General features: G+C 44.2%; 1 long non-coding RNA gene across 1 annotated transcript in view; it reads right to left on the minus strand.

The window, feature by feature from the left end:
- The window catches only part of LOC138674052 (uncharacterized), a 71,779-nt gene that overhangs the window by 36,947 nt on the left and 14,718 nt on the right, over positions 1 to 20,114 (minus strand). Inside the window, exon 2 of the long non-coding RNA XR_011320451.1 lies at positions 11,108 to 11,213. This is a non-coding gene — a long non-coding RNA (uncharacterized lncRNA). The remainder of the gene's footprint in view (positions 1 to 11,107; positions 11,214 to 20,114) is intronic.

The following is a 20,114-nucleotide window of genomic DNA, read 5'->3' on the forward strand; positions in this document are numbered from 1 at the left end:
TTTCCGCATGCGTCGTGTATTCCTATATTTAACATTGGGGACGCATGTGTCTGCGATCAGTTGCATTTTGCCACGTTTGACAACGCATGAGTTGTTTCGTCGTCTGCGGTTTGGCGCGGTAAATGCTGCATGTAGTAATTTTGGAGGCGTCAATTTGCCGCCCAGAAATGTATGGGGTTGTTAGCGGCATGCATGTGGAAAAAAAACGCATTGCTGTCTATGTGAACTCATGCGTTCGCAAGCACATGCATTTGCTTACGTTTGTGAACGCATGCGTGGCACCACAGGAAAACATGTCTAGACACTGATTAGCCACCCCCACATACAAAGTGATAAAGGGAGGGAGTGGAAATTTCCAGATCACTACCCAGCAGACAGACAAGCAGAGCAGACGAAGGCAAGAACCTTGGGGCAAACAAGACACTGAACAATGTGAGTATATCCTAGCCAATGTCTTTATTTTCTATTTTATGTCTCTATATGTACCAATTTCTGCCATTTATTTCTTTCTGCATGCATCAGAATGTCATCTTCTTCTTCTGAGGAGCAACGGCCTGGGCCTGCACAAGCCAAACATGCCAGTGAAGTTAGTAGTCACCTCCTCAGAATAGTAAGTATTCACTGTCTCATCTACACATATGACAATTTTTTTCCCTTTTTTTAGAGCACTTCTTCGACTGCGGCAGAGGCTGAGCAGGAGCAGCGGAGTCACGGTTGGGTGGCAAGGCGGCAGCGTGTACGTATACATAGCTGACTGTTTACTGAATCCTCACTTTACTATTCTTGAATATTCATTTCTTTACTTTCCTCTTTCTTTACTTTTTTCTTCTTGACTCCTTTCTTTTCTTGTGTTTCAATATTCATGCCAGTTTTCTGTCTCTGTTTTCTTTCTCTTCCTTATGTTAATTGTTGTGAGTTCCGTTCTGGAGCTCCCTCCTGTGGTTGCTAATGGTGTGTTTGCGAGTTCTGCCCTTGGGCTCCCTCTGGTGGTTTCGAGTGGAACTGCTGCTCCGTTAGGTAGCTGTAGCAGCTGCCTTCACTAATCGCCTTGCCTGGGTTTGTTATTTAAACCTGCTCTGGGCTTTAGTCCATGCCTGCTGTCAATGTTCTTGGTTGGATTTGATTATTCCCTTGGATTTCTCATATAGCCAGTCCTTGTCTGCAAAAGATAAGTTTTGCTAGTTTGTTTGTCCATTTGTTTGGACACTTTTGCTTTGCATTTTGTCTCTTTTGTCCAGCTTGTCACTATGTCTTTTTTAGGCTAGCTGGAAGCTCTGGGAAAGCAGATTTGCCCCTCCACACCGTGAGTCGGTGTGGAGTTCATTTTTGTAAACTCTGCGTGGATTTTGTAGCTTTTAATACTGACCGCACAGTATCCTTTGCTCTCTGTCTATCTAGTTTAGTATTGGCCTCCCCTTTGCTGAATTCTAATTTCATTTCTGTGTTCGTCATTTCCCTCTCCTTTCACAGTCAATATTTGTGGGGGCTATCTTTCCTTTTGGGGGTTTCTCTGAGGCAAGATAGCTTTCTATTTCCTTCTTTAGGGGTAATTATATCTTAAGGTACCGTCACACTAGACGATATCGCTAGCGATCCGTGACGTTGCAGCGTCCTGGCTAGCGATATCGTCCAGTGTTACAGGCAGCAGCGATCAGGCCCCTGCTGTGATATCGCTGGTCGGGGAAGAAAGTCCAGAACTTTGTTTCGTCACTGGATCTCCCGCTGACATCGCTGAATCAGCGTGTGTGACGCCGATTCAGCGATGTCTTCGCTGGTAACCAGGGTAAACATCGGGTTACTAAGCGCAGGGCCGCGCTTAGTAACCCGATGTTTACCCTGGTTACCATCGTTAAAGTAAAAAAAACAACCACTACATACTTACCTACCGCTGTCTGTTCCCGGCGCTGTGCTTCTCTGCTCTGGCTGTGAGCGAAGGGCAGCCGGAAAGCACAGCGGTGACGTCACCGCTCTGCTTTCCGGCCACTGTGCTCACAGCCAGAGCAGAGAAGCCCAGCGCCGGGGACAGACAGCGGTAGGTAAGTATGTAGTGGTTGTTTTTTTTACTTTAACGATGGTAACCAGGGTAAACATCGGGTTACTAAGCGCGGCCCTGCGCTTAGTAACCCAATGTTTACCCTGGTTACCGGCATCTGTGTGACAGCTCTCCAGCAACCAAACAGCAATGCTGCAGCGATCCGGATCGTTGTCGCTATCGCTGCAGCGTCGCTTAGTGTGACGGTACCTTTAGGCTGTGACGAGGTGTCTAGGGAGTGTCAGGAACATCCCACGGCTATTTCTAGTTGTGTTGTAAGGATTAGGGACTGCGGTCAGTAGAGATACCACCTTCTCAGAGCTCGCTCCATGTTGCGTTTTAGCCACCAGGTCATATCAGTGTGGCCTCTTAACCACCAGGTCATAACAGTTAATGTCTCCAACATTAATGTATTTATTTATTATTTAGGTTCCAGAATGGGATGAGGACCTCATTGACAATGACATCATTATCTCCCTGGTCCATGAGTGAGTCCCATTGTGGGACACCCGGGTTCCGCAGCACTCAGACAACGTGACAATCCGGCGGCTATGAAATGAGGTGGCCAAATCGATGTGGGATGGCTGGGACAGCGCTCCGACTCGGGTCCGAAATGCATTTTGTAAGTATTGCAATGCAGTGTGATGCAGCAGTGACCTTGGCCGTGATCACACAACTGTGTGTGATGAGAGAAACTCTCAGGAGTTTCTCTCATCACACACAGTTGTGTGATCCTGGCAAAAGTCTATTGTCTAACCATTCTTTTTTGTTTTTTCAACAGTCAAAACACGTTGGCGGTCGATGAAGGATCTCTTCAACAAGGACCTTCGTCAAGAGAGCCGGGTTCCTAGTGGTTCTGGAGCAAGGATCCAAAAATATAAATACCACCGCATCCTGGCATTTTTGAGACCGGTCCTTACCCAGAGAACGTAAGTATTTTTTGGTGTATTAGGTTGTGTTGTATTGCCTTAATCTGTATGTTTCTATTCCACAGGAGTTGGCGTTTAACTTTTGTAAATGTTTGGTATTAATTTTTTTTCTTCTTTTTTCACAGCACATGGAGCAGCACTCTTGGCCCTGGTTCTGGAGCGGTCCTTCATCAGACAGCCACCGACCCGTTCCAGCCATCCAGCAGCGCTGCAGCAAGTGGGCCTGCCACACAGACTGGAGACCAGGAAGCTGGTCCATCAGGTGTTCCCCTGTTCCAGTCCTCTGTCTCTGCCCCTTTTTTTGGGCTCTTACCGGCAGTGGCAGAGGGCCTTGGACAGGTCACTCATGCCCGAGTTTCTGCACTTGAGCTCAGATTTTCATGATGGACTTAAGGTGATGGGTGAAAGACTGGATACTGCCATTAGCCATATGAATACACGTATCCAGGAAGTTACCAAAAGCCTTGACCAAGTAAAAGCCGACCTCCAGAGGCCAGCACATCATTTTTTCAATCAAATTGAACAGGGCATGTCAGAAAACACCTTACTCCTGATATCCAGCTTAGTGTCATGCAGGCCTGCAATGCTGCTTACGTGCAGGCTATGCAGCAGAGTCGGTATTTTCAGCAGACAGTGGCGACATATCCACCTGTGCCTACACTGTCACACTTGACCTAAATGCTGAGCTCTGCTGCATACCACTTCATGGCCACTTCCATTCCAAGCACTGCCGGATACCACTACAGCACCACCACCATGCCGAGAGCTGTAGGACAGCCCACCGCCACCACCATGACAACTGCTGCTCCTGCTTGGACCTCCTCCACTGCCACCAGCATGCAGCAGCAGCAGCACCCGGACCCTGGAATGGCTTTCCGCGCCACCACTATGCAGCAGCAGATGGACCCTGGCATGGCCTTCCCCACCACCACCATGCAGCAGCAGCAGTCAGCCCCTGGCATGGCCTTCCCCACCACCACCATGCAGCAGCAGCAGCCGTAGGCTCCCCAAACTGCAACGTCGATCCCAAAGAGAGGAAAAAAAATAAAAAGCAGCGGACTATCTTGATTCCTCCCCCCTCACCTCCCAATGAGTCAGTAATGTCCGGTTTGTCTCACCCTTCCAGTGCGTCTCTGTTCTCTCATGCGTCAAGCACAATCCCTGAACTGCCAGACCCCAGTACCTTAATTTCCCCTTCTTCCACCGCTGCGTCATCCACAGTTAGCCAGGCCTCACAGCTTCACGCCCCCCCTTTCCGACACTCTACCCCAAGCAGGCGCAGTTAAATAAATATGTTTGTAGTTCAAAAATAAATAATAATGTTTTTTGCCCCCAATAATGTTTGGTTAATTGTGTATTTCGCCACCGGCAACACACACCGTGCGCCTAATAAAACAATACGCTGCACACTTTATTTTTTTTGCCAACTCATAACTCCAGTAGTTATTAAGTGGAACACCGCACCTTTGTGTGTTTAGTATAGAGCTATGAGGTGGCAAAAAAAAACAAAATTACTTGTATTTTCTCCATAATCTCTTTAGTATGATTAATTTGTGTCGCACACTGAAGAGAAAATGGCGGTAATACAAAGCATAACTATACTGAACAGGTCATTTTTTTAAAAAATACATATATGACACCTGACCTGGTGAGTATAGAACTGCATTGTATAACCTCCATTTTCTCTTCTGTGTATGTAATCTATTTCACACAAAGTGAAGGGACAATGGAGGTCATACAAGGCATATCTATAGTCACCGGGACATGTGTCAGAAATAGTGAATTCATGAGGCTGTTATTTATGCATTGTGAATTAATTATTTCTGACACCTGACTTGATGAGTATAGATCTGTTTTATATTAAACACCATCGTTTCTTCAGTCTGTGTCCAATAGATACTGCAGAACAGAATCAGGACACAATGATGTCAACTACCTTATCTCTAGCAACCTAAGTGGTTTTTAGAGGAAATACATAGGAGACACAGTAAAGATATCAAACACATAGCTTATTAACAGCAAATATTAGTAAGATTTAAAACATAACTGGTACAGACCCAAACCCAACATAAAATTTTACTTGTCTTGCCATGCCACACGTCCAATATCAGAATCAAAAAAGGCAGCAAATTGGTGCCGCATGTAGCCAACTTCAACAGCTGACCGCAGCGGGTGATGCTGGTAATCTGGCAATGGGATTGCAACTGGTTCATCCAGTCGCTCCTTAGCCATTATGTAATTGTGGAGAACCACACAGACTTTGACCACCTCATCGACTGTCTCCATTTTTAGATTAATAGCTGTTGCAAGAATGCGCCATTTTGAGACTAGAATCCCAAAGGTACACTCTACTGTTCTTCTGGCCCTGGTCAGTCTGTAGTTATAGATCCTTTTAGTGTGGTTTAAGATCTGACTGGAATATAGCTTCAGTAGGTTTTCACACATCTGAAAGGCCTCATCCCCAACCATAACAAATGGCATCGGTGGGCCTTGAGTGTTGGGGAGAGGTCGTGGCCGTGGAAAATTAACATTTTTGCCATACACACGTCGGCCCATATCAGAGTTCTTGAAAGTCTGGGAGTCCTTGCCACGGCCAAAAGCTCCAATGTCCACGGCAATGAAGTCACAGTCCACATCTGCTATTGCCATGAGCACAACAGAAAAATATTTCTTGTAGTTAAAGTACTCAGATCCCGTTCTGGCGGGTTTGATAATGCGTTTGTGCTTTCCATCCACCGCACCCAAACTGTTGGGAAAATCACACACACTCCAGAATTTCTCTGCAATTTCCATCCACATTTCCTCGGTGGGTATGGGTATAAATTCATCCCAGAGAATATTCCACAAAGCCCAGCAGGTGTCCTCAACTTTTCCAAACAGGGTGGAAATTCCAAGCCGGTACAGAAAGTGGAGGGATGATAAGCTCTCTCCGGTTGCCAAAAATCTGAAATAAAATTAAAAAATAAAATTACAATCAATTCCATTTATGGTGGAGTTCTGCTAAAGACATAAAGAAAAATACAAATAATACATGGCAGACCAAAAATAATTATAACTGGCATTTGTTTAGAATTATTACATACCTTAGTGTGACCAGGAGACGTTCCTCTGCAGGAATCGCTCTACAGAGCTGGGTGTCCTGTCTCCGGATGGCTCCTTGGACACGACCAAGCAAATCCCGAAAAGAGTATTGAGACATCCGAGTATATTCTGGGAATTTGTCCTGGTTGGCATTAAGCTCGCCATATAGCGTGTAATAGGCTCCATGGCTCTCCCGGAGTTCAATAATGGGGTGTCTCCAAAAACGCCGACTCCATGTCCTTCTGTCTTTCTTGAATTCTTTGTTCCTCCCAAGCAAACGCACAGGCAAGAAAAAGCTTGATGCTCAAATCCAGGTTGAAATAAAATCTCTCCATGCGAAGATCCATCATGACACAGGTAAAGGTACCGTTACACTAAACGATTTACCAACGATCACGACCAGCGATACGACCTGGCCGTGATCGTTGGTAAGTCGTTGTGTGGTCACTGGAGAGCTGTCACACAGACAGCTCTCTCGCGACTAACGATGCCGAAGTCCCCGGGTAACCAGGGTAAACATCGGGTTACTAAGCGCAGGGCCGCGCTTAGTAACCCGATGTTTACCCTGGTTACCATTGTAAATGTAAAAAAAAAAAACACAACATACTCACATTCCGGTGTCCGTCACGTCCCCCGCCGTCACCTTCCCGCACTGACTGTCAGCGACAGCCGGCCGTAAAGCAAAGCACAGCGGTGACGTCATGACGTCACCGCTGTGCTCTGCTTTACGGCCGGCCGACGCTGACACAGTCAGTGCGGGAAGCTGATGGCGGTGGACGTGACAGACACCGGAATGTGAGTATGTTGTGTTTTTTTTTTTTTACATTTACAATGGTAACCACCAGGGTAAACATCGGGTTACTAAGCGCGGCCCTGCGCTTAGTAACCCGATGTTTACCCTGGTTACCAGTGAACACATGGCTGGATCGGTGTCACACAAGCCGATCCAGCGATGACAGCGGGTGATCCAGCGACTAAATAAAGTTCTGGCCTTCTAACTCCGACCAGCGATGTCACAGCAGGATCCTGATCGCTGCTGTGTGTCAAACACAACGATCTCGCTATCCAGGACGCTGCAACATCACGGATCGTTATCGTTATCGTTCAAAAGTTGCTCAGTGTGAAGGTACCTTAACAGTAGCAAACTGTGAAGATTTCAGCAGTCCAAGGGTCTATATATAGATATCCCATAATACAAGCCCACTGTAGTCCCATTGGTGTTGTCTGGTTATCTAGATTTTTCTCCTGTTAAATTTTCCATCATGCACACTAAAAACGCAAACGCATGCAAAACGCATGGAAAAGCGTGAAAACGCCGCGTTTTCTTAACCGCATGCGTTATCTTAGGCGTATAAAAAACGCTGCTTTTGTACGCGTTTCCATGCGGTTTTTCCTGCATTTGCGGTTGCGGATTAAACGCTGCGGATTCTAACGCAAATGTGAAACTAGCCTAAGTTAGTTAGATTGGATCCTGTCCTGTGTGAAACCGATCTTCCAGCATCTAACTAGACTGTGCTAAAACTGTGTTGCAGTCAAGGGGCCCTATTTGCTGATGCTAATCATTTGGGATAAAACAGTGTTGCAGTGAGGAATCTGGAGGCCCCATTTGCTCATTGAAATCTTTAGGTCTAAGAGTGTTGTCCAGGCTCACTAAGAAAATAAATAGTGATTGTTCATTTACTGACAAGTGTGGGTCTAAAGTTTTGCAACAACAGGTTGAAAGAGGGTAAGGATACATGCAGCATGAGTTGGAAAAAAGTGAGGAGGTGGTGAAGGGTGGGATAGGCTTGGTGTTCGTGTACATGGGTTAGGTGGTAATGTTAATGAAAGCTCAACTGAACAAACACGTCTCATCCTATCCAAAGACCACTGGCAACATCTGTTACTGGATCGGCTACTTGACTACCTTTCTGGGGCAGCCGCACAGCAGTACATGTTCTGTATGAGAGTCAGAAAAAGCATGTGCTTCAGTAGATAGCAAGCGCATCAAATGGTCCCTCCTCTTCCTCCACCTTAACATAACACGCAGTACAATCCTCAGAGTTGGTGCCTTAATCACCCTTGTTTCCCCCCACATAACAAATTTCCAAACCCCCATCTGACTGTGGGGAATCACAGATGGACCATTCTGCAGGGCTGTTCAGACATTCTATTCCATAGGCATCAGAGGTCATCTCCAAAGATTCACAGAATCCACAGGGAAAAGCATCTGCACCGATGCCCAAAATATTTTCAAGTTAGATCTGGGGTCGAACGAAGTAGGGTCCAAGCAGAATTCAAACCCTCATCACCAGACATTAACCCAGGGGGTGGAGGTGATCACAATGAGACACAGATACCAGAGGCGCACACAGACTGTACAGTGGTGTCAGGGCAGGGAAGAGGAGTGGGAGAACAAAGGAGATGACAATGAGGTTGTAGATTCACTTGGTGTGAACCCAGAGGCATGCAGCTAAGTTGCTCAGCAGAGGACCTGGAGGAGGAGGAAGATGAGGAGGTTACGTTGTGGATTGATGCACAGACATGGAGCGATGCAACCACGACAAGCACTGCATCCTCAGCCACGATTGTGGCTGTGGCCAACATTAGTCCTGAGTCTGCAGTTCACAGGGGTGGAAAAGGTTGCCTAGCCTGCACCTTTGTTGAGACCACAAAGGATGACTCAACTCGAGTCATCTGCCAAATTTGCAAAAAAAAAACTCAGCAGAGGAAAAATTGCAATAATTTGACTACCACATGCATGAACTGTGCAATCAACAAGCCTTAATCTTGGAATCTCACTGTACTAAACTGTGGACTAGTGGGACTCGCCAACCACCAGCCATCCAATCAACCACATCTGCTGCTTCTTACTCCTCCATCACGTGCCAAGTTTTCTCATACAGGTCTTCGACTGCAGAAACTACACTTGTTTACTCCCTACAGTCAGCGTGTTATGGAAGTGGATATGCCTGCTGTTTTGTTTCACCAAGCACACCACATTTTTCTCAATCCACCATAATATCTACACTTGCGCCTCACTCACAGTCCAGCAGTTTATCTTGCTCAACCTACACAGCCCTTGGTCCCGCAGTTATGGTCACAGAAAAAAATATTTCCTCCTACACATTCCAAAGCTAAGAGCTTGAACTCTGCCATCTCCAATCTATTGGCTACAGAAATGCTGCAGTCGGTTTCAGAAACTTGATGGCCATCGCAGTCCCCCAGTACCAGTTGCCTAGTCACCATTACTTCTCTAAGAAAGTTGTGCCTGCACTAGAACAACATGTCACAGACAACATCACCCGTTCCCTCAAAAATATGTCTGCCAGAGTGCATTTCAACACTGACACATGGATGAGCAAACATGGGAAGGGCATTACATCTCGCTGACTGGGCACTGGGTGACTCTTGTGACTGTGTGGGCAGGCGGTCAAGAGGCTGCTCCACAAGTCTTGAAGTCCCCAAGACTTGTGGGACAAACCTCTGTATTTAACACTTCCTCCATTGCTTCTGGGTCCTCCACCTCCTCTAGGGATGCCACCTGCACGCACAACCTCTCTCTTACTGAGACACTTGTTCCAATAGTGCAGAGGGAATCCCCCCACCTCCATACAGCGCAGCCAGGGCTCACTGCAATCAGGCAGTTTTAAAACTAATATGCCTTGGAGATCGCAGTTACACAACTCAAGAGCTGTAGACAGCTATCCAGGCAGAGTTGAAGCAATGGCTGTCTCCAATGAACCTGGAGTCAGCGAGGGCTGTGTGTGATAACGATACAAACCTGATGGTGACCCTATGCTGCGGCAATCTCACACACATGCTTTGCATGGCTCACGCCCTCAAGTTGGTGGTACAGAAATTTCTCCTCCACTATCCCAGCCAGGATGCACTGCTGCAGAAAGCACGGTCGCTGTATTCTCAATACCGACTATTGCACCCCACAGATCATCCACTTGCATTGCTGCAGAGGTGTTTCGGTCTACTGGTTAACCATTTGATTTGCGATGTTCCAACAAGGTGAAATTCCACTGTGCAGATGTTGCTGTGGCAGCAGCAATGAGCCCCAGTGCAGTATGTCCTTTTGCATAGCCTGAGTCAACCCAGTTCGGATGTGGTACAAATCAAGCTTGCAGAGTGGGCACAGATGAAAGACAGTTTCAAAATGGCTACGAAGATGGTTAGCGCTGATGATGCCATAATCAACATCACTATTCCGGTCATCTACATCGTGGAGCACACTTTGAATTGTCTGCGGGAGGAGGTGGTGGTTCTAGAGGAAGAGGTGAAATCAGAGGGGGGTGCGGAAAGGATAACAATATCTCTAAGTTCCGGACTGTCGTCTCACAGGCAAGTGCCATGAGAGAGTGGATTACAGTGACTGATGGGGGGCTCATGGTACCAGACTAACTGTTATTGAAGGCGCAGGAGCCAAGGAACAAATTAAGGAGGAAGAGGTGATGGACGTTCAACAGTCAGGTAATGAAATGGATAATGACCCCCTCTGTTGTCCCAAGGTTGATGGGAGAGAACAGAGAAAGCAGCCTTGAGTGTTACCCTGCCACCAACACATTATGGACTTGGACCTCATGGAAACGCCCTACAATTGAGTGCTTTCTTGCTGTACTATCTTCAACACGATGCCCATATTTTTAGGGTCAGAAATAGTGCTAACTACTGGGTTTCCACTCTGTTAGATCCATGGTAGAAGAGTAAATTTTGTCAGATGCCCCCCTGGAAAGAGACTTGCGCATGCTGGAGTATCAAAAGATCTTAAGTGTGGTTTTCCCCAAGACAGCAGTGAGGAACACAGTGCATCGTAGTTCTAGACTTCCAACACTGGGAACATCAAGGCGTCACTGCAGAAACATTAGTAGCAGCAGTGTGAATTTCATAAACAATTTCTGTGAGTCATTTCACAAATTCTTTAGTCCAGCCCATGCACCATCAGAACAGAGTGCAAGTCTGACATGCTGTAAATGACTGGAGAAGATGGTGCAGGAGCTTCTGAGTTCAATATTAATGTCATCAGATGGAATTTGGGCACTTTTGGATTTTGGTCTTCAAAAATAGAACTTAAGCTCACCTGTCACGACATTGAGGTTTTGTCATGCCCGGCAGCTAGCGTTCACTCAGAACATGTCTTCAGTGTTGCGGTGGAGTCCTGATGGATAAGGGCATCCGGCTGTCACCTGAAAGAGTTGAACTCCTGACTTTCAGCAAAATTAACAAGTCAATGACTTTTGCACCCCATTCGCAGATTGGGCAGTGTGAGCACACTAGGCGATGGTGTCGTTTTTAGTGTCATGCATTGATCTTGCGTTAGTGCAGTCTATGCCACCTTTGTGGTGGCTTCTGTACCTACTGTTGCTACTGTTACTGATGTTCCAAACAAATTTTTGAAATGTGGAGACTCTGAGTTGGATCTCAATTAGGGATGATCGAATAGCTTAGGATAAGAGCTTATCTGAATAGCTACAGCACTTACCGAATAGCTGCCTTGGTAACCTGGATACCTGGAGCACTCCCGATAATCAGCTGTTCGGCGCCGCAGCTGCATGTGTCACAACTTTGTGACAGTCAAAACACATGCATGGAGGGCCTGCTTTTTTACATTATTCTCCCCTGCTCTATCGGTAATCAGCTATAGCGGGGAAAAATGATGAGCATTCTATTCAAGTGAGAACAATGACAGCAGTTGGTGGCTGATGGGGCTATTACTCCCATCAGGCTACATCTGCTGCCGCTAATAACAGTGACAGATGGCGGCGGCTAATGAGAGAATTCCTCACCCGCTGTCTGCGCTATAATTTTCTTACTGTGATCTGCGGTGAAGTCACTGAGCTTGAACTGTGGTGACCTCATCACTGACTTTTCCCACGGTGCTGAGGTCACTGCAGTTCAGACCTGCTGGGAACGCAGTCTCACTGACCGGTGTTAGCCACAATGATATCACTGCTGGTCAATGATGTTGCACTTGCAGGAGCTCATTCACCAGTGGTTCTCAGCCTGGACAGTTGCATCTTGGCACTGTCCAGACATAGGACAGAACGATAGAGAGGTGAGGGATATGGTTATTTTTTTATTTTCGTGCTGTTACAGGAGATGAGGGATTCAGTGGAATTAGGCGTTAGGTGAATATAACTGTGTTTGTTATTTTTAAATAAAAATGGAAAACTGTGCTTTGTTTTATTTCTAATAAAATACTTTATTCTGGCTATGTCTTTCTTTACAATACAACTATAGGATTAGTAATTGATAGGTATCTTATAGATTACCAAGCTGTGAGCTTGATGTCACCTGACAAAACATAGGTGACATCAACCTCACAAATACAGGGCAAGTGGGAAGAGCAGGGCAAAGTGCCAGAGTTGGTGCACCTAATAGATGCACATTTTCTGGGCAGCTGTGGGATGCTATTTTTAGGCTGGGGGGTCAATATCAATGGCCCATTACAGCCTGAGAATACCAGCCCCCAGCTGTCAGTTTTAACAAGGCTGGTTGTCAAAAATGGGGGGATGCCTCGCCATTTAAAAAAAAAAATATTTATTTAAATAATAAAAAAAACAGCATGGAAACCTCTCTATTCTTGATAACCAGCCTTGCTAATGCTGACAGCTGTGGGTTGCAGCTCCCAGTTGTGAGTTTTGCCTGGCTGGTTATAGAAAATACTGGAGAACCCATGCTTTTATTTTTCATTTATTTACTTATAGCACAGGTGGCGGTTGAGAAATACTCCCATAAGCTGCTTCTGCTGTCACTGTTATTAGCGGCAGCAGGTGTAGGCTGATGGGAGTAATAGTCCCATCAGCCACCACCTGCTGTTATTGTTCTCACTTGAATACAACTCTCATCATTCTCCCCTGCTCACGCTGATCGCCGGCAGAGCAGGGGAGAATGATGTGAGCTGACTTCAGCACCCAGCACCGGGGAATAGTGCTTACTGTAACACTGCTTCTCAGGTGCCAGGACTGGTCACACGGATGACATCCCAGTGTGTCATCTGTGTGCATGTGTGGGACGTTTTGCGGGCTGTGCTGCCGATAAAAAATAGACATGTCTATGTGAGTCACACAGACACACGGTGTGGAAATACATTGACTTGCACAGAGACATTCCCTTGAATAGGTCTATCTCTGTGTGTAAGTGTCTCTGGTACAAGCAAAAACTGTCTCCACACGTAATGGAGACACTGACTTGGGAAAGAGTCCTTGTAATGAATTTTTGTACTGATATATATATTGTACATTTCTTCTTTTGATGCACTTTATTCACTAATTATGCTTGGTGGGATTTTTGTTTGGATTATTTTAATACCCTTAATACATTTAAAGTTACATTTTAGAGGTTGATTATGTGAAATAGTTATTTCAATACCCTTTACTAAATACATTTGTTAGCTGTAAATTTAGGACTGAAACAACAACTTAATTTTAATTTTGACATATATATTTTTAAAAGTTCTGTGAAGTATTTTTTATTCAATATGCTCAACACAGCCCTAGATGAATTCCTTGATGGGTCTAATTTCCAAAATGGGGTCACATGTGGGGATTTCTGCTGTTTTGGTACCTCAAAGGCACTGCAAATGAGACATGATATCTGCAATCTATTACAGCCAAATTTACATTCCAAAGGCCAAATGTCGCTTCTTACCTTTCAGGTCCTGCCCCCTACCATGTGACCACAGAGTAATTTTTGACTACATATGGGGTATCTCTGACTCAAATGAAAGTGGTATCAAAATGTGTTTTGTTTTTCCATTTGCAAAAGTGAAAATTTGGGGATAAAGCAACATTTTCATGAAATGAATGAAAATTTGCAATATGACGATCTAATGTTATTACATTCTGTTTTACCTGCAAGTTCAAAATGTTCACTATACCCCTTCTGAAATCTGTTGTTTGTCCAAATACAGGTTTCTGACCACATGCGGGGTATCAGCACTCTGAGAAGAAACTTGGTATCAAATTGTGTTCAATTGTCTCCTGATTTTCCTTGAGAAAGTGAAATTAGGGCTAAAGCAACAATTAAGAGCAAAAATTACAGTGTTTTTTTTTCTTATTTCACTGTGCATTAATTCCTGTGTATCACCTAAAGGGTTTGAGGGGTCGAATTTTTAAGATATCGCTCCAATATATAGGCCCCTCAAAGTCCATTTAAATCGGAACAGATCCTGAACCTCTGATTTTTGCTCCGCTTCTTCCCAGAGCCATAATTTTTATTTTTTCTGTTAATATGGTCACGTGTGGACATGTTCGTTGTGTTTTAATATATTGTGTACTGTACAACGGGAAAAAAATTCCAGTTGCAAAAAAAAGTGCATTTTCACAGTCGTTTTTTTGGGGGGTGGGTTGTTTTTTTTTGTTTACCATGTTCACTATATGCTAAAACTGAGCTGATATTATGATTCTCCAGATCATCAGGAGTTCACAGACACCAAACATGTCTAGGTTCTTTTTTATTTAAGTGGTGAAAAAAAAAATCCAAAATTTTGGTAGAGAAAGGGGCCATTTTATGAGACCTGTAGCGTCTCTATTTTTTGTTATCTGGGGCTGGGTGAGGGCTTATTTTTTGCTCACTGAGCTAATGTTTTTATTGATACCATTTTTATTGTAGATATGACCTTTTGATCGTTATTGCATTTAATTGCAAAGTAGCGGCGACCAAAAAAGGTATTTCTGGCGTTTTGAACTTTTTTCTCATTACGCTATTTAGCGATCGGAAAACACCAAAGAAACTATCTTCACAAAGAGGCCAGTAGTAAAATACAACTTTTATTAATCAATAACAATTAAAAAGTCACATTGGTGAGAGAACACCTCAAACACAGAACAAAAGGTGGGTAGTCCAGAGAGGCTCCAAAATAAGAGTCAATACATAATGAATAACACGTATCCAGACAAATGTCCATATGCAGTTAATCATGTACCTATGTACCTCCTATCTGGTAACTATACCTTGCTGTACTTATTGTTCACTTTCTCACTAATTGCTGTATATTATTATACATAGGTACATGATTAACTGCATATGGACATTTGTCTGGAAACGTGTTATTCATTATGTATTGACTCTTATTTTGGAGCCTCTCTGGACTACCCACCTTTTGTTCTGTGTTTGAGGTGTTCTCTCACCAATGTGACTTTTTAATTGTTATTGATTAATAAAAGTTGTATTTTACTACTGGCGTCTTTGTGAAGATAGTTTATTTGGTGTTTTCATATATTGCCCTTCATGGCCATTTATTGGGGATATTATTAGGTGTTATTTAGCGATCGGGTTAATACTCTTTTTTTTTGATAGATTGTGCGATTCTGAATGCGGTGACACCAAATATGTGTACATTTGCTTTTTCTTATTATTGTTTTATTTTGAATGGGGCTAAGGGGGGGTGATTTGAACTTTTTTATTTTTTTATATATGTTTAAAAACCTTTTTTTTACTTTCTGCATGCTTCTAGAATATTCTCCATGGTGACTAGAAGCTTCAGTAATGATCGCCTGTGTGTAGCAGAAATTCTCAGTTGATATGCCCATGGGACGGCGCTCATAGCATTCTGGCAATGACAACCATACAGGTCTGCTGCAGACCTCTGGTTATCATGCCAACCCATTGGTGACCCATCACATGATCGTGGGTTACCGATGGCAAGATCAGCGACAAGCTTCCGGTAAGCACAAGTTAAATGCCGCTGTCAGAGATTGACAGCGGCATTTAACTGGTAAACAGCCATGGGTGGATCGTGATTCCACTTGCAGCTGTTGTGGGCACATATCAGCTGTATAGATCAGCTGTCATGCATCGATAAAGGTGCGGGCTCAGCTCCGGAGCCCGCACCAAACAGGGTGATCCGACAAAAGGCGTACTATTACGCCCAGTGTCGGATAGGGGTTGAAGAAAAATTTTTTATAAATGTCTTAGAAAACATGAAAAATTGTTGCTCATCTTTGAACCCTTCTAAAATCCTAACATAATAAAATAGCTTTTGAAAAATTGTGCAGATGTAAATTAGACACATGGGAAATGTCATGGTAATTTTTTGTTTTTCATCATTACTAACCGTTTTAAGGGTGTACAAGTTGAAAATGTGAAAATTGCAAATTTTTCCACCTTTTCACCAAAATTCCGATATTTTCACAAATAGACATAAAGAATATCAAGTTAAATTTACTGCTAACATAAAGTACAATTTGTCTTGCAAAACACAATCTCAGTATCGCTGGGATACGCTGAAGCATTCCACAGTTATTACCACATAGTGACATTGGTCATATTTATGTGGCCTTGTCATTAAGGCCACAATTGGCTCAGTCACTAAGGGGTTAATATTATGCATGTTTGTTTTTATCTCTAGACATGTGTTTTTTTTTAAATGTTAATTTTTATTGTCCAAAGAGTTGGTGCTCATTAGTGATGAGCGAATATACTCGTTACTCGAGATTTCCCGAGCACGCTCGGGTGTCCTCCGAGTTTTTTTTAGTGCTTGGAGATTTTGCTTTCTTCGCAGCAGCTGAATGATTTAAATGATTTACAGCTACTAGCCTGCTTGATTACATGTGGGGATTCCCAAGCAACCAGGCAACCCCCACATGTACTTAGCCTGGCTAATAGCCTTAATTAAATCATTCAGCTGAGGCGATGAAAACTAAATCTCCGAGCGCTAAAAAATACTCGGAGACACCCGAGAGTGCTCAGGAAATCTCGAGTAATGAGTATATTCGCTCATCACTAGTGCTCATAATAATTCAGAGCAGCCTAAAGACATGTCCAAAGAAAATCCAGTGAGCCACACCCCTTTCAAAAAGACCATAAAAATTTGCACTAAATAAAAAATACCTACATCTCTGGAAAAATATGAAATTTTAAAAGGGACTCCAATGACTGATAAAGTGAGCCTGCTAGGGCGAATAAAATTAATTTACTCCCGGCCATGGGGATCTCAATGCGGGACCCGCCCAGTGTCAGAACGCTTCTAACCTGCAGATTAACCCTATATCTGCATGTTAATAGCATTATTTTACACGATTAGTTCCCTGTAAATAAAAACTATTGCTTCTGAAAGTGTCTTCTTTTGAGCTACAGACCATTTCATCCACTGCTAATACATAGAGATGCATTGCTGGTCAGCAAATTGTGCCGGGATTTTGTAGCCATTAAAGTATCTTCAAAAGTAGACCTTTTTATTTTAAAGGAAAATTTTCAATTTGTGACTGGCAGTCAAAATAAAGGCAGTATACTATATGAAAGAGACACAGACATAAATACAGAGATACTTTAGGAAGTATGTAGACACATATGTCAAAGTAAAATATTCCAACAAATAGTATTATAACAGTTCTAACGAAATTCCAGGCATCAGAATACCTAATATAAACAAAGCTTGACAGATCCTGCTTTATGCACAGATTCTCTAAAACATGTGAGTTCTGAGACCAACCACAGAATCTTTTGTATACAGGGTGGTCATATGTTCATAAGAGTCTAGTCTTAACCTCAAAGGCATGTAGCAACGCCAACCACAGTCTTCTCTACATCTTAAGCACTTTTTAATATTTCGCTCAGGTCAATGATTCATGCAGGAGACTTTATCTGATTCTTTAGAAAACCTGACTTCTTTAGATTTCATCTGCTAAATCTAAAGAATTATATCACTGACGTTTTATGGCACAATGTAAAGTCAAACTGTGATACCTCAAGTGCTTACGAAAGAGAATAATTGTTCTGGCTTTTAGGACATTTTCAGGATCACTTTTCATCAATGGATGCTTAGCTTATTATTTGTTTTGTAATTTCATTTTAAGGGAATACGTCAAGAAATATCATTACTATTTCAAAATTAAATCCTAGATATACGCGTCATTGTTTTTTTTTGTAACCCCTTAAAGTGAACCAGTTTCCATGAAAAGTTCAATATGCATGACATAGGGTATACGTGAGTTCCGTGACCTGGAAAAAATTACCCCAACCCCCTTAAACAGATCTCTTAACAATCTAAAGAATAAACTTCTAACGTACTCAAAACAGCAGACGGAGACATATGTTGGATTTAATTGGCCACAGCAGCCATTTTATTAAATAAAAGATAACAGAACTTTTATGACAACCCAGAATAGGAGGGGCGGTCCTCGAAGCCCCAAAGTTATAAAAAACTCAGTATCCCAAAAACTCCACAATGTTCAGCCCAGGATGAGTCTTACCCCCAGCCGTAAAGCACCAGCTCAGGGATAGATAACAACCAATCCTGGTCCACCGAACCCACCCCCATGCCAGGGGTCCATAAATCCACCTCACGCGGAATAACCGTACCGCGCCTTGTTAAATTCTCTCATGGGGTGTCCAGGACCTCTCAAGATCCCCACCCCATTGAACCACGATTTACCATTTCCACCGACTTCGAGGACCTCCACCCCCGCCAACTGCCGTGACAATACCCTGACAGCATTCACATAACAAAATAAATACATTTAGACGCCTCTTAAAACAATACTCCAAAAGCCCACATATGCCGACTTCACCCCCCCCCATTACCCTAACCAAAAAAGGGAGGGTGGGCGGGAGATTCCTCACTTGTCACGCAGGCACCTAAAATGGATGCCTGCGTGAGGAGCGTGCCCATTTTTATGTGCCCCCTCCCCACAGTCCCCTAGTTCCACCCCTTATTTTCAAAAAATGCCCCTAAAGCCACCCCTCAAGTTCCCAGTTAACCCCTTACCACCGTATCCCTTCTAACTGCTCCAGCTCCCCAGGTCCCACGTAACCCCGTCATGGCGGCCTCCCTTTACGTGCCGTGGGCCCCCAGTACGGCCTTTCTTGACATAGGGTATACGTGAGTTCCGTGACCTGGAAAAAATTACCCCAACCCCCTTAAACAGATCTCTTAACAATCTAAAGAATAAACTTCTAACGTACTCAAAACAGCAGACGGAGACATATGTTGGATTTAATTGGCCACAGCAGCCATTTTATTAAATAAAAGATAACAGAACTTTTATGACAACCCAGAATAGGAGGGGCGGTCCTCGAAGCCCCAAAGTTATAAAAAACTCAGTATCCCAAAAACTCCACAATGTTCAGCCCAGGATGAGTCTTACCCCCAGCCGTAAAGCACCAGCTCAGGGATAGATAACAACCAATCCTGGTCCACCGAACCCATCCCCATGCCAGGGGTCCATAAATCCACCTCACGCGGAATAACCGTACCGCGCCTTGTTAAATTCTCTCATGGGGTGTCCAGGACCTCTCAAGATCCCCACCCCATTGAACCACGATTTACCATTTCCACCGACTTCGAGGACCTCCACCCCCGCCACGAACACGAATGGCCTGACACCTTAGCCATTCATGTCCCTCCACACCTTCAAGCTTAATTCAATGCCACTACGGATAGCCAAACACCACATATCATTACCCACCGCGTTCAGGTGCACGCCATCAGCTCTCCAGTAAGCTCCTTGACCCGATTCCAAGTCCACATGTCTCACGGCCAACGCGCCATTCCTCACCATAAACCGAGATATGGCCCTGTTTATTTTAATCCGGGCCCTGTTCACCCCCTCGTGTGATCTAGCACCTCTCCATCTTTTACGGGGAATGATGTCGGACCACACCAACAACACTTTTGGAAACATGACCCAGAACCTCAGGATATCGAATTTGATATCCTTAATCAGCTCCCTACAAGACCGTTTAGCCAAATCATTCCCCCCTAAATGTATCACCACGATCTCCGGCACTCTATCCAGTCTAACAAAACGATGAAATTCAGGTAACCATTCCTTCCACACCATCCCCCTTTTACCGATCCATCGTAAAGTCACTGTCTCTCGAGAAAGACCCAACTGACGACCGTCCGGACGAACCGCAGCACGCAACGCAGCCCATACAACATACGAATGCCCCATGATCCAGACGAGCATCGGATCAGGCCCTGCAACACAGAAAGAAAGGCAACAAACAATTAACTTAACACAGCTTCTAACTCACAATAGGTTTGGGCGAACATACGACTGGAATCTTGAAGATTCCCACCTCCCAATTCTCCGAACCACATCCTCACCAAGGCCCCACCTAGCGGCCTCAGTCGCTGCCCC

Source organism: Ranitomeya imitator, chromosome 4, assembly GCF_032444005.1.
Source record: "Ranitomeya imitator isolate aRanImi1 chromosome 4, aRanImi1.pri, whole genome shotgun sequence".
Lineage (NCBI taxonomy): Eukaryota > Metazoa > Chordata > Amphibia > Anura > Dendrobatidae > Ranitomeya > Ranitomeya imitator.